The 12686-nt window shown below is 45.7% G+C and overlaps 1 long non-coding RNA gene across 1 annotated transcript; it reads left to right on the top strand.

Moving 5' to 3' along the window:
• The first annotated feature begins 7860 nt into the window (after window positions 1-7860).
• LOC138435825 (uncharacterized) lies at window positions 7861-12347 on the top strand. The gene is made up of 2 exons (XR_011255245.1): window positions 7861-11824; window positions 12181-12347. It is a non-coding gene; the product is annotated as an uncharacterized lncRNA (long non-coding RNA).
• The last annotated feature ends 339 nt before the right edge of the window (window positions 12348-12686 follow it).

Here is a 12686-nt window from a genome sequence, read left to right as displayed (position 1 = left end):
TTTGTTTTTATTCTTTAAAAAGAACTTTTAGATTCTTCCCAGATATGAAAAAATTGGGTCAAAGAATATAAATATCTTAATGTTCATGTGATGTCTGTTGTCAACTTTCTTTCCAAAAATGTACCACTTTAGACTTTCTCTAATGTTGAGCAGTGGATATTTCACCACGTCTTTGCCAGCACTGGGAATTTGTGACATACTATTAAAAAAATAATTCAAATTGGAAGATACTACATGCCCCCAGCTGGGAGATTTCTGGAATCTATAAAACAGACGGTGATTTTGGCAAGCTGCATAGATGAGTGAGGTAACTGGTTCAGTCATCTGAAAAAGTGTGTAGGTCTAAAGCAATTCCACTTGCAGGAGCCATACTGAGTGGCAGCCATATTACTAGGGCTGCACTAATTTTCTCTGACATCTGAGGCAAAAGGCCAAAGATACCAGATATGAATCTCTTGTAACTCAGTTTAAAAAAAAAAAATCACTATTTTACATTATTTTTAGAAGACAGAAATTATATAATAACTTAAGTGTAAGTCTTTGGCTTCAGCTGCTTTCAATTTTTTGTTCAGTTTTGGCAAGTGAGTTTTCCACGTGTGTATGTGTCTGAGTAGAGTTGTTATAGAAGAGAGATCAGGGGAGATAGAAAGGAAGAAATCTTTGGTAGGTACATGAGAAAAATCAAGCCAAGCAATGTTATATGTCCTGTTTTCCAGACCAGGGGCCACTTAGGCAGGTTTCCATTTTTCTACTATATCCTGGAGTGTGTTAGGAGGAAATTTCCATTTCTCCCAGATGACTTGTGAAATACTGCAAGACCCTCCTGCACTTTGTTGTTATGCAGCAGCTAAGTCGTGTCCGACTATTTTTGACCCCATAGACTGCAGCACGCCAGGCTTCCCTGTCCTCCACTGTCTCCCAGAATTTGCTCAAACTTGTGTCCATTGAGTCAGTGATGCCATCCAACCATCTCATCCTCTGCCACCCCCTTCTCCTCTTGCCCTCAATCTTCCCCAACATTAGGGTCTTTTCCAGTGAGTCAACTCTTAGAATCAGGTGGCCAAAGTATTGGAGCTTGATCTTCAGCATCAGTCCTTCCAATGAATATTCGGGACTGATTTCCTTTGGGATGGACTGGTTGGGTCTCCTTGCAGTCCAAGGGACTCTCAAGAGTCTTCTACAGCACCACAGTTCAAAAGTATCAGTTTTCCAGGGCTCAGCCTTCTTTATGGTCCAACTCTCACATTTGTACCTGACTGAAAGTGAAAGTAAAGTCACTCAGTCTCCACCCATGGGATTTTTCAGGCAAGAGTACTGGAATGGGTTGCCATTTCCTTCTCCAGGGGATCTTCCTGACCCAGGGATTGAACCCAGGTCTCCCACTTTACAGGCAGACTCTTTACCATCTGAGCCACACTCATGCATGACTACTAGAATAAAAAATTGAACTTTAAGGTTATCTTCCTAATCTTGTGTTTGATTAATCTAAAGAGAAGCAATATTGAACATCAAGCATGGTAGGGAGCAAGGTGGAAGGGTGAACCATACCTCTGAAGCTTCCTACCCTGCTTGCCATTAGTGAAAATACATCCCCAGCTTCTGGGCCAGGGAGGAGCCAGTGCTTGTGATGTGGCTTTGTCTCTTTAACAACAGGGGTCAGATAGCAGTGAACTCTGCTTTAGCCTCTACCCTCATTACCAAAGGTCTAGAAGAAGTCCTCACATCTCCTGTAATCAGGAGAAAACCACACAGGCCCCTCTCTCTTTCTCTCTTCACAGCTTTTCACAACCAATTTGACCATTATTATTATTTTGATTAAAATTTTTTATTTTTGCTTGCCTTGAGTCTTCATAGCTGCATGCAGTCTTCCTCTGGTTGCACAAACGAGGGCTACTCTTCATTGTAGTGCACGGTCTTCTTGCATTGGCTTTTCTCTTATTGCAGAGCAGAGGCTGTAGGAGCTTGGGCTCTAGTAGCTATAGCCCGTGGGCTCAGTAGTTGTGGCTCCCAGGGTCCAGAGTGCAGGCTCAGTAGTTGTGGTGCAGGGGCTTAGTTGCCCCAAGGCATGTGGGATCTTCTGGGATCAGGGATAGAATCTGTGTCCCCTGCACTGGTTTCTTACCCACTGTACCACCAGGGAAGTCCTTGACCATCATCATCATTATTATTCTTTTCATCCACCAAGACTGAATTTACCCAACTCTTTAGCTCAGCTTATGTTCAATTACCATGAAGTCCCCCAGACTCCCGTGTTGCCCTTTACCTCCAACCTTCTAATTCATCTCATGATGAATATTCCCTGTTCTGTTCAGGATTCTCAGGCCAACAGAAACAAAATCCTCTACATCTTGTTGCCTTTTGGTTTTCATTCAGAGAAGATGTTGCAGACACAGGAAATGTTGCTACTGTTAGACTGTAAATGCAGGAAGACAACTGGGGAAGTTCTGAAATGTGAGTTCCTGTGCAAAATGTGGCTCAAAAGTCCCTCTCTTTTCTCATGAAGACACAGAGGTCCTTGTGGATCAGGTAGCTCCTTGAGATGATCACAAGTGCTGAAAAGTCTTAGACAACTTCTGGGGTGCCTTCTGACCACATGCATTTGAACCGGGTCAAAGCATCCTGCTGCCTAAAGGGGAAGAATTGAGGAGCGAGGGCATTTGCATTCAAGAGGCTGCCTATTATTCTGAAAAGGATCCTGGACTGGAGTCAGGCATCTTGGGTTCTCCCATGAACTGGCTGTGTGAGCTTAGGCAAGAAATGTCCTGTCAAACCACTGTTTCCCAAACACCAGTCCTCAGACTAGCCCATCAGAATCACTGGAGAGCTCTCAGAATTCAGATTCCAGGTCCCAGCACTGAGACGCTGGTTCGGCAGGTCTGGGGTCTTTACTTTTAACGTGGAAAATTAAAATATACACAAAAGTCGAGAAAATAGTATAGTGAATCCCCTCGACTACATCACTTGATGTCAACAATTATCATTTCACAGCCTGTTTAATCTGTATAAACCCCAGATGTCATTTCAATCATACATATTTTAGTATGTTTTTTAAAAAGATACAGACTTTAAAATACCCACAGTGCATTATACACAAGAAAAGAATAAACAGTTATCCCTTAATATCATAAAAAATCCTGTCAGTGTTCACAAATCCATAATTGTCTTATTAAAAAAAAAAGTTTCCCCCTGTTTGTTTGAATTGAAATCCAAGAAAACGTCCTGTATTATGACTGGCTATTGATCTCTCGTCAGTCAAGTGTCTGACTCTTGGTGACCCCATGGAGTGTAGCCTGTCAGGCTCCTCCATCCTTGGGATTTCCCAGGCAAGAATACTGGAGTGGGCTGCCATTTTCCTTCTCCAGGGTATCTTCTTGACCCAGGGATCGAACCCACATTTCCTGCATTAGGCAGGTGGATCCCTTACCACTGAGCCACCTGGGAAGTCAATGTAACTCTTAAGTAACTTTTCATCCATTGGTGTCCTTTTTAACTTTTTTTTCCCACTTTAAAGCTTTTGTCAAAAAGCTAGGTGTGTGTCCTGAAGATTTTCCCATAGTTTGGATTTTGCTGAGTGCACCTCTTCCTTCCACCATGTTTATTTTTGGTGAAGCAATAATTTGATCTAGAGGTTTGCTTTGATGTAAGTTCAAAAGTTTTGACAATTGATGGGAGGGGAGTTAGGGGAGAATGGATACATGTAAACATATGGCTGAGTCCCTTCACTGTTCACCTGAAACTATCACATCATTGTTAATCAGCTACACCTCAACAGAAAATAAAAAGTTTAAATTAAAAAAAAAGTTTTGGCAAGGAAATTTCATAAGAGACGGTGTGGACTTTCATTAGGGTCTGCTTGTGTCTATTTTTATGGCATTAGCAGCTGTCGCGGAGAAGGCAATGGCAACCCACTCCAGTACTCTGGCCTGGAAAATCCCATGGATGGAGGAGCCTGGTAGGCTGCAGTCTGTGGGGTTGCGAAGTCGGACACGACTGAGCGACTTCACTTTCACTTTTCACTTTCATGCATTGGAGAAGGAAATGGCAACCCACTCCAGTACTCTTGCCTGGAAAATCCCAGGGATGGAGGAGCCTGATGGGCTGCCGTCTATGGGGTCACACAGAGTCGGACACGACTGAAGCGACTTAGCAGCAGCAGCAGCAGCAGCAGCAGCAGCAGCAGCAGCAGCTGTTGATGGTCATTGCCTGTGTCCATTAATTCATTATAGTAGTATATGGTGATCCAATCCAGTGTTCTTGCTTGGAGAATCCCAGGGATGGGGGAGCCTGGTGGGCTGCCATCTATGGGGTCCCACAGAGTCAGACACGACTGAAGTGACTTAGCAGCAGCAGCAGTATATGGTGACATCCTAAGTTTATCATTCCTTTTTCATTTGTTAGCTGGGATGATGCAAAAAACTTCCCCTCATCTATTATTTGCTTAGTCTACAGTTCAGATAGGAAAGGCAGCCTAAATGCTGGATTCTTTCCCTTTATTTTCCAGTTTTCAAAATCTTTTTTTTTTTTCTGGTGTTGCTACATAGCATGCAGGATCTTAGTTCCCTGACCAGGGATCAAACCCATGCCCTATACATTGGGAGCATGGAGTCTTAACCACTGGACCTCCAGGAAAGTCCCTCAAAATCGTTTTTGATGTATTACATCCTTCAAAGTGACCATTAAAGTTTTATGGTTATTATTAACATTATAACCTCATAGATTTAAGATATTTGATGTGCTTTAACCCTGAGACTTTTTGACACAAGACATTGGTTTTTTCATAGCTTCCTTATTTTCTGAAATGACAAACTCTCCAGACTCATCTTATACATTTTTTTACCCTCAGACCTAAAATAGCCATTTCTCAAGCTTTCTCAACAATATGGAACTCATATTATTAAGAGACTCCTCAGGTAATTCAGTTATGAAGCCAAGTTTGGAAACCACTGGATTGGAAATGAGGTTCATTCTAACTCCAAAATGCTATTTTTTTCCTCTTGCCAATTAAAATAGCAAAAATATATTTGAAATTATTTTAAAATGTTTATAAGAAATACAAATATCTCCATGTCTGATATTCTCTTTCTTTGCTCACTGCACTTGAAATTGGGGCAACTTTTAAAAATGCGGTCTGACCACACCCTGAATATTTTCATACTCTTTGACCCAGAAATCCTACTTTTAGAAATCTGGTTTAAGGAAATAAAAAAATGGAAACGACAGGGCCTGGGGAAAGGGGGCACCGAGCATAAGGCACAGCCTAGAGCTGGGGCAGGGACGCTACCAGGAAGTGATGGGGGAGGGGACACAAACCCCAGGCTGAAGAGAGTCAGTGGGGTGACAGTGGACGCGATGGTGCCTCCCCTTCATCTTACCTGAGCTTTGTCCATCGTGCTCACAAACAGTCCAGCTACAAGTGTGGGCTTGGGATCTTTCGAAACTTCTAGTCTCCTTGGTGGACCCTCAGGCGTTTCATCACGGGGAGGACTGCAGTTCAGCTTTCACATGAAGGACGTCACTGAATGGGGCTTGATGGCAGGGATGACTGTGCAGCCTTGCAGGCTAAAGAACTGGCTTCCCGGTAACCACGGAGGTCAATGAAAGTATGTCTAAAGTTTGCCCTTTCAATTATTTAGACTCAGAACAAGCGCCTTTGGGTTGTATTATTTATCGGTATGTGAAGCATCTTTTCTCAAACTGCTCCTCACATCCGGAAAGCACACCCCTGGCTTTCTCTCTGTCTTGTTCGGTGATGGAGCCTGAAGGGGAGGAAGCGGGTAAGCCCAGGCCAACTGCCAGCACCTGACTGTCCCGTTGACTCTGTCCCTTGACCTCTAGTCATGGGTTCTCACAGCCCCAGGTTTTCTCCCTCAATTGTGGGACTGGTTAGAAAAGCAGTTAGGAGCCACATCATAAGACTTGGAATGAGGCTGAGAATTTTGGACTTTCTTCTATAGGAAATGCAGGCGTTTTTGAGCAAAAGGGATTCTCTGACCTATAATTTAGGAAAACCTTTTGGGTAGCTGAGGAGGAAAGACTTTGGCATAAAGTAGAGTCAGGGGGAGGCCAGCCAGAGCTGGAGGCTAGGTGAGAAAGCAGCAGAAGGGGTAGCCTGGATCTCCTGCTGGAGGAAAGGCAGCTGTTATTTTCCAAATGTGATTGCCTTTTCCTCCTTTGGACCATGTGTATCAGTCCCACCGCTGCTATAACAAATGACCACAAACTTGGTGGCTTAACTCAACACAAAGGTTTTCGCTTACAGTTCTGGAATTCAGAAGCCTAAAATCCTGGTGTTGGCAGAGCTTCGTTCTTCTGGAAGCTTGTCTTTGCCTTTTCTAGCTTCTGGAGGAGCCGTCTTGGTTTGGGCTACTTCCTGCACCTTCAAGTATGAGACTCCAACCTCTGCTTTCATCTTCATATCGCCTTTTTTTTTTTTTCCTTTTCTTTCTTTTTTAAGTTGATTTCTTTCTTTCTTTTTAAGATTTTTTTTTTTTTTTAATGTGGACCATTTTCAAGTCTTTATTGGATCTGTTACAATATTGCCTCTGTTTTATGTTTCGGTTGTTTCTCTGAGAGGCATGTGGGCTCCCAACTCCCCAGCCAGGGATTGAACCCCCTGCCTAGGAAGGTGAGGTCTTAATCACTAGACTACAAAGTAAGTCCCTCAGATCTCCTTTTTCTGACTTTGCCTCTCTTGCCTGTCTCTTCTTAGGACACTGTAATCCATTGGGCCCACCCATATAATCCGAGACAGTCTCTCCCTCACAAGATTTTAAACTTAATCACATCTGCAAAGTCCTTTTGGCATGTCACATCCCAGGTGGTTCTAGTGGTAAAGAATCCGCCTGCCAATGCAGGAGATGAAAGAGACACAAGTTCAACCTCTGGGTCAGGAAGATCCCCTGGAGTAGGAAATGGCAACCCATTCCAGTATTCTTGCCTGGAAAATTCCCTGGACAGACGAGCCTGGTGAGCTTCAGTCCATGTGATTGCAAAGTCAGACACAACTGAGCACACACTCACACACGCATAGAACACAGGTTCTGGGGACATCTCTGGGCCCATATTGTGTCTACTGTACCACTCACCCCAGGCTCCCACATAGTTAGGTGGGGTTATGAGGTTAAATTGTGGCTACTGGGATGTGACTAGAGGAACGTGATTTCTACTTGTCCCTTCCAGGCCTGGCCCATAAAGTCTCCCTTGTAGCCCTCTACACTCTCTATCTCTGTGCTGAGAACACAAAGGAAGGAAGGGCTAGAAGATGGAGGGACCTGGGGCCCAGGATGGCCAAGGAGAAAGCCATCCACCACCGAGGAACATCCACATTAGACCTTGTTGAGTGAAAGATAAACCTCTGTGTTAAGCCATTGAGATGTGGGAGTTTGTTGTTAGCATTACTTACCCTAATACCTTTTCATACTGTTCATGGGGTTCTTGAGGCAAGAATATTGAAGTGGTTTGCCCTTTTCCAGTGGACCATGTTTTGTCAGAACTCTCCACCATGACCCGTCTGTCTTGGGTGGCCCTACATGGCATGGCTCATAGTTTCATTGAATTAGACAAGGCTGTGGTCCATGTGATCAGACTGGTTAGTTTTCTGTGATTGTGGTTTTCATTCTGTCTGCCCTCTGATGGAGAAGGATGAGAGGCTCATGGAAGCTTCCTCATGGGAGAGACTGACTGAGGGGGAAACTGGGTCTTGTTCTGATGGGAGGGGCCATGCTCAGTACAGTTCAGTTCAGTTCAGTTGCTCAGTCGTGTCCAACTCTTTGTGACCCCATGAATCGTAGCATGCCAGACTTCCCTGTCCATCACCAACTCCCAGAGTTCACCCAAACTCATGTCCATTGAGTCAGTGATGCCATCCAGCCATCTCATCCTCTGTCGTCCCCTTGTCCTCCCGCCTTCTATCTTTTCCAGTATCAGGGTCTTTCCCAATGAGTCAGTTCTTTGCATCAGGCAGCCAAGGTATTGGAGTTTCAGCTTCAGTTCTTCCAATGAATATTCAGGACTGATCTCCTTTAGGATGGACTGGTTGGATCTCCTTGCAGTCCAAGGAACTTTCAAGAATCTTCTCCAACACCACAGTTCAAAAGCATCAATTCTTTGGTGCTCAGGTTTCTTTATAGTCCAAGTCGCACATCCATACATGACTACTGGAAAAACCATAGCTTTGGCAAGCCGACCTTTGTTGGTAAAGTAAAATTTCAGGTTTTTAATATGCTGTCTAGGTTGCTCATAACTTTTCTTCCAAGGAGCAAGCGTCTTTTAATTTCATGGCTGGAGTCACCATCTGCAGTGATTTTGGAGAGACACTTTATAATTTGCCCAGGTATTTAAGTTTTCCTCCGGAAATATATCAATACCCCTTTTTTAGGGCAGAGTGTGGAGTCAAGGAGGTGGGACGTGGTATGGAAGGAGGGTGGGTTCTTGTGTGGAGACTTGAGATGGAGGGATGGGCAGAGAAAGAATTAGGACTCGCTGTGTGGAGGCCTGAAGACCAAGCCCTGAGAAGAAGTGCGCATGCTCGGCTTAATGCTCTATAGTCACTGAAACTGAAACCCCCCGAATAAGGGGCCCCCGTTTTAATTTTGCACTGGGCTCCACTGGGGCTTCTCTGGTGGCTCAGATGGTAAAGAATCTGCCTTCAGGGCAGGAGCCTGGGGTTTGATCCCTGGGTTGGGAAGATCCCCTGGAGAAGGGAGTGGCTATCTGTTCCAGTATGCTTGCCTGGGAAATCCCATGGACAAAGGAGCCTGGCAGGCTCCAATCCACGGAGTCTCAAAGAGTTGGACACGACTGAGCAACTAACACACACACTGGGCCCCATACATTATGTGGCTGGTCCTGGCAGAGGGGAAAACAGGGGCAGAGCCAGTGAGCACTTGTTCTTGTGGGGTCGGGGTTGCTGCATGGACATCCCTGGCCCTGAGGTCAATGTGAATAGGACTAGGGCCTGTCTGGGGATGACTGGACTCCTGAAGTGGGGGCTCGCAGTGGGCAGTGGGGACCTTAGGAGCAGCTGGATGCCTAGGAGCAGCCTAGGGGCGCCTCTCAGAGTGTGTACTCATTGGCCCCCTTCAGTTCAGTTCAGTCGCTCAGTCATGTCCGACTCTTTGTGACCCCATGAATCGCAGCACGCCAGACCTCCCTGTCCATCACCAGCTCCCGGAGTTCACTCAGACTCATGCCCATCGAGTCAGTGACGCCATCCAGCCATCTCATCCTCTGTCATCACCTTCTCCTCCTGCCCCCAATCCCTCCCAGCATCAGAGTTTTTTCCAATGAGTCAGCTCTTTGCATCAGGTGGCCAAAGTACTGGAGTTTCAGCTTTAGCATCATTCCTTCCAAAGAAATCCCAGGGCTGATCTTCTTCAGAATGGACTGGTTGGATCTCCTTGCAGTCCAAGGGACTCTCAGGAGTCTTCTCCAACACCACAGTTCAAAAGCATCAATTCTTTGGCGCTCAGCTTTCTTCACAGTCCAACTCTCACATCCATACATGACCACTGGAAAAACCATAGCCTTGACCAGACGGACCTTTATTGGCTCCCTTTGAGTGTCCTAAAACAGTGAGCCATCTTGGAACCCCACTGGTTCTAGAGTGTGGTTCCCAGACCAGCAGAGGCAGCATCCTTGGTGACTGGTTAAAAATACAAACTCTCAGACTCCACCCCAGACTAACAGAACCAGAAACTCTGCTGGAGCCCAGCAATCTGTGCTCCCACCAGCCATCCTGGGTGTTCTGATGGGTGTTCAAGTATGAAAACCCCCATCTAGACCAATTCTGATCCTCAGGACGCCTGTCAGAGCCAGTTTCCAGAACAACATAAACCTTTGGGCCTATGAAAGGCTGAAGTGACCCCCAAGGAGAGAAGACGCAGGAGCCTGACTTTTTTCTCACCCAGGCTGAGGTTTCTCCCTCTTACTTCAGCCTAAAGGAAAAGCTTTGCACCATTAGAAGTCTCCTGGGGGTATTAACATGTTTTTTTCTCCCTCCCCATCGTGAACATAATATATTGGGCTAATAAAATGCTAGGCAGACTTCATTTCTGTGGTCCCCTGGTGGATCCAAAATATAATAAGTCCTCCTCACATAGGGGGATAGAGGAAAGCTAAGCGGAGGTGAATATACTAAAAGACTTATTAATGATGAGAGTTCTGCTTTGGAGAAGCTAAAAAACACGGCATTAGCTAAGAGCTTTATGATCATATTTTAGACTCCTGGAAGTTACACATATCAAAGGTAAATATCTTTGTCAGGAAAAGGACCTCTTGGGATGCACAGAATACGAGAATATTAGAATTGGAAAGGGCAGCTAGAGATGGTAATAAAGTTGTGTCTCATCTAGGAATAATGTTGGAAAATGCTAACACAAATGGTTTAAACTTTCTGAAGAGTCAGGACGGACCATATAGGATGGAAATTACAGGGATGTGTTGGGCCTAGTGTTGAATCCAAGTGGTCTGCAGGGCCCCCTCCACACCCCCATGGGCAAGGGAGAGCTGAAAGCCTTTGAACTTGTAGTGGCTGAAGCTCAGGCTGCACACATTTTGAATGTACACAAGGGAAATGCCAGTCTTTGCACTGTGCCTGAGTGAGGGGCACCACTGGCTTAGGGCAACCTGGGGTGCCCAGTATCCCCTACTCTGGGAACCAGAGCACCCCAGGCCCCTTGCACAGGCCTGGGGCTGACCTGGGGGCACCATGTTTGGCTAGTGACTTCAGAACTGCAGGGAGAGATGGGAACTGAACTTCCTCACCACGCTGTCTTCCTTTCACCTAATCCTACGCATGCCTGTGAATCTGTCTGTCTGCTGGGCATTCCTTCCAAGAGTGTGAGCCAGTGGCAAAGAATCTACCTGCGAATGCAGGGGACACGGGTTTGAGCCCTGGTCCAGGAAGATCCCACATGCCGCGGGGCAACTAAGCCGGTGAGCCACAACTATTGAGCCTGTGCTCGACAGCCCGGAAGCCACAACTATGGAAGCCGTGAGCTGCCGCTTCTAAAGCCCGTGCGCCCTACAGCCTGTGCCCTGCAACAGGAGAAGCCGCCTCAATGAGAAGCCCACGCACTACAACAAAGAGTAAGGAACCTCTGCTCTTTGTAACTAAAGAAAACCCCTCCCGAAGCAATGAAGACCCAGCACAGCCAAAAATAAATAGACAGATAAATAACATTATTAAAAAACCAACAGACTATGCTTAAATGAAGTGTGGAGGGATGAACAGCCCAGGGGTCCTCTCTCTGCCCCACCTAGGGCCCTGTTCTTTGCAGACAGCTGCAGTTCTGCGGGTCTCCCTTCTGGGGGCCCAGACCTTGACAATCTTCTGGTAGCACCTTCTAAAAGGGATCTCTGGGTTTGCCTCTGGCCAGGTGCTGCAGCCACAGGTGTGCCTTTTGCTGATGAATAGAGGGCAGACTGGTGACAGACTGATGCACAGAATTGCCCTCAGGCTGCAGGTGTGAAAAGAAGATGAGGTCAGAGCATCGTAACTCAGGGAAAAGGCTCAGTGGAATGGAGTTGACTTTCCAAGTCACTGACGCCAGCAGAAAATGTTACCTCCATTTCCCAACAGCTTGTTCTGGTCTGATGCCTCGTACTCCCTGGGGCTCCCTTTTCCCGGTGGGGTCACTGAGGGCCATCTCTTGTTCCTCATCAACAACATATTTGCAGTGAGAGGGGACACGATGCCCTTGGATGGATTTGCAAATGAAAGCGTGTGATATTCTCTAAAGGTGGATACCTCGACCTTACGGGCTTTAAAAGAATGTCTTAATGAAGGAGTCTCCCAATGATCATTTCCTTTTCAATTTTCCTGGTAAGTGACCTTTTCTTTTAAGAATGGGCTTCTGACGTGAAGGGTTTCCTCACGTGTGCTGCTTTCTCTTTTCCTTCTGGGCTCGTTCTTTGTGACTTGATTACCATGTCCCCAGCCTCTACCATGGATGTGACAATTGGAGGTTACAGCTGGTGAGAGGAAAAAAGGCTTCAACAGATGAATTCTTAAGAGACTTAGTTTCCGTATTTATCTCAGCCGCTTAAAAAAGATACAGAGAAGGGAAACACAGAGATGCTGTGACATGCGGGTAGAGTTATGGCTGTGTGGGATGCTTTTCAAAGTCTTAGATGGCATCATTGGGTCTGTGAAAAAACTCTTTTTTTTTTTTCTCCTAGGTGGCTCCATAAATTCTGAGGTGGCAGCGCAGGCTGGATTTCCACTTACGGCCTGAAGAAACTAGTGCAGCATTTCTGCACTGAGCCTTTTGCTTTCCTCTGGCTTTGAAATTTGCATTCCTTTTATTTTAGTGTTTTAAAAATTAATATATTTATTTTTGGTTGCACTGGGTCATCGTTGCTGCGTGGTCTTTCTGCAGCTGTGTGCACAGGCTTCTCACTGCGGTATTTTCTCTCATTGCGGAGCACAAACTCTAGGTGTGTCAGCTTCAGTAGTTGTGGACTACAGGCTTAAGTTGCTCCTTGGCATGTGAGATCCTCCTGGACCAGGGATCGAACCTGTGTCCCTCCCCTGAATTGGCAGGCAAATTCTTATCCACTGTACCACCAGGGAATTCTTTCATTTCTTTTAATACAATGTGCTGGTTCAAAAAACACATGTGTGTTTTGTCCATGTTACTTAATTCCAAAAATGTTTACATTTTTAAAGTTATTCTTTTCACAAA

Source organism: Ovis canadensis, chromosome 1 (genome assembly GCF_042477335.2).
Source record: "Ovis canadensis isolate MfBH-ARS-UI-01 breed Bighorn chromosome 1, ARS-UI_OviCan_v2, whole genome shotgun sequence".
Classification (NCBI taxonomy): Eukaryota; Metazoa; Chordata; class Mammalia; order Artiodactyla; family Bovidae; genus Ovis; species Ovis canadensis.
Note: the sequence above shows the minus strand (reverse complement) of the source record. Positions and strands in the feature narration are given on the sequence as shown.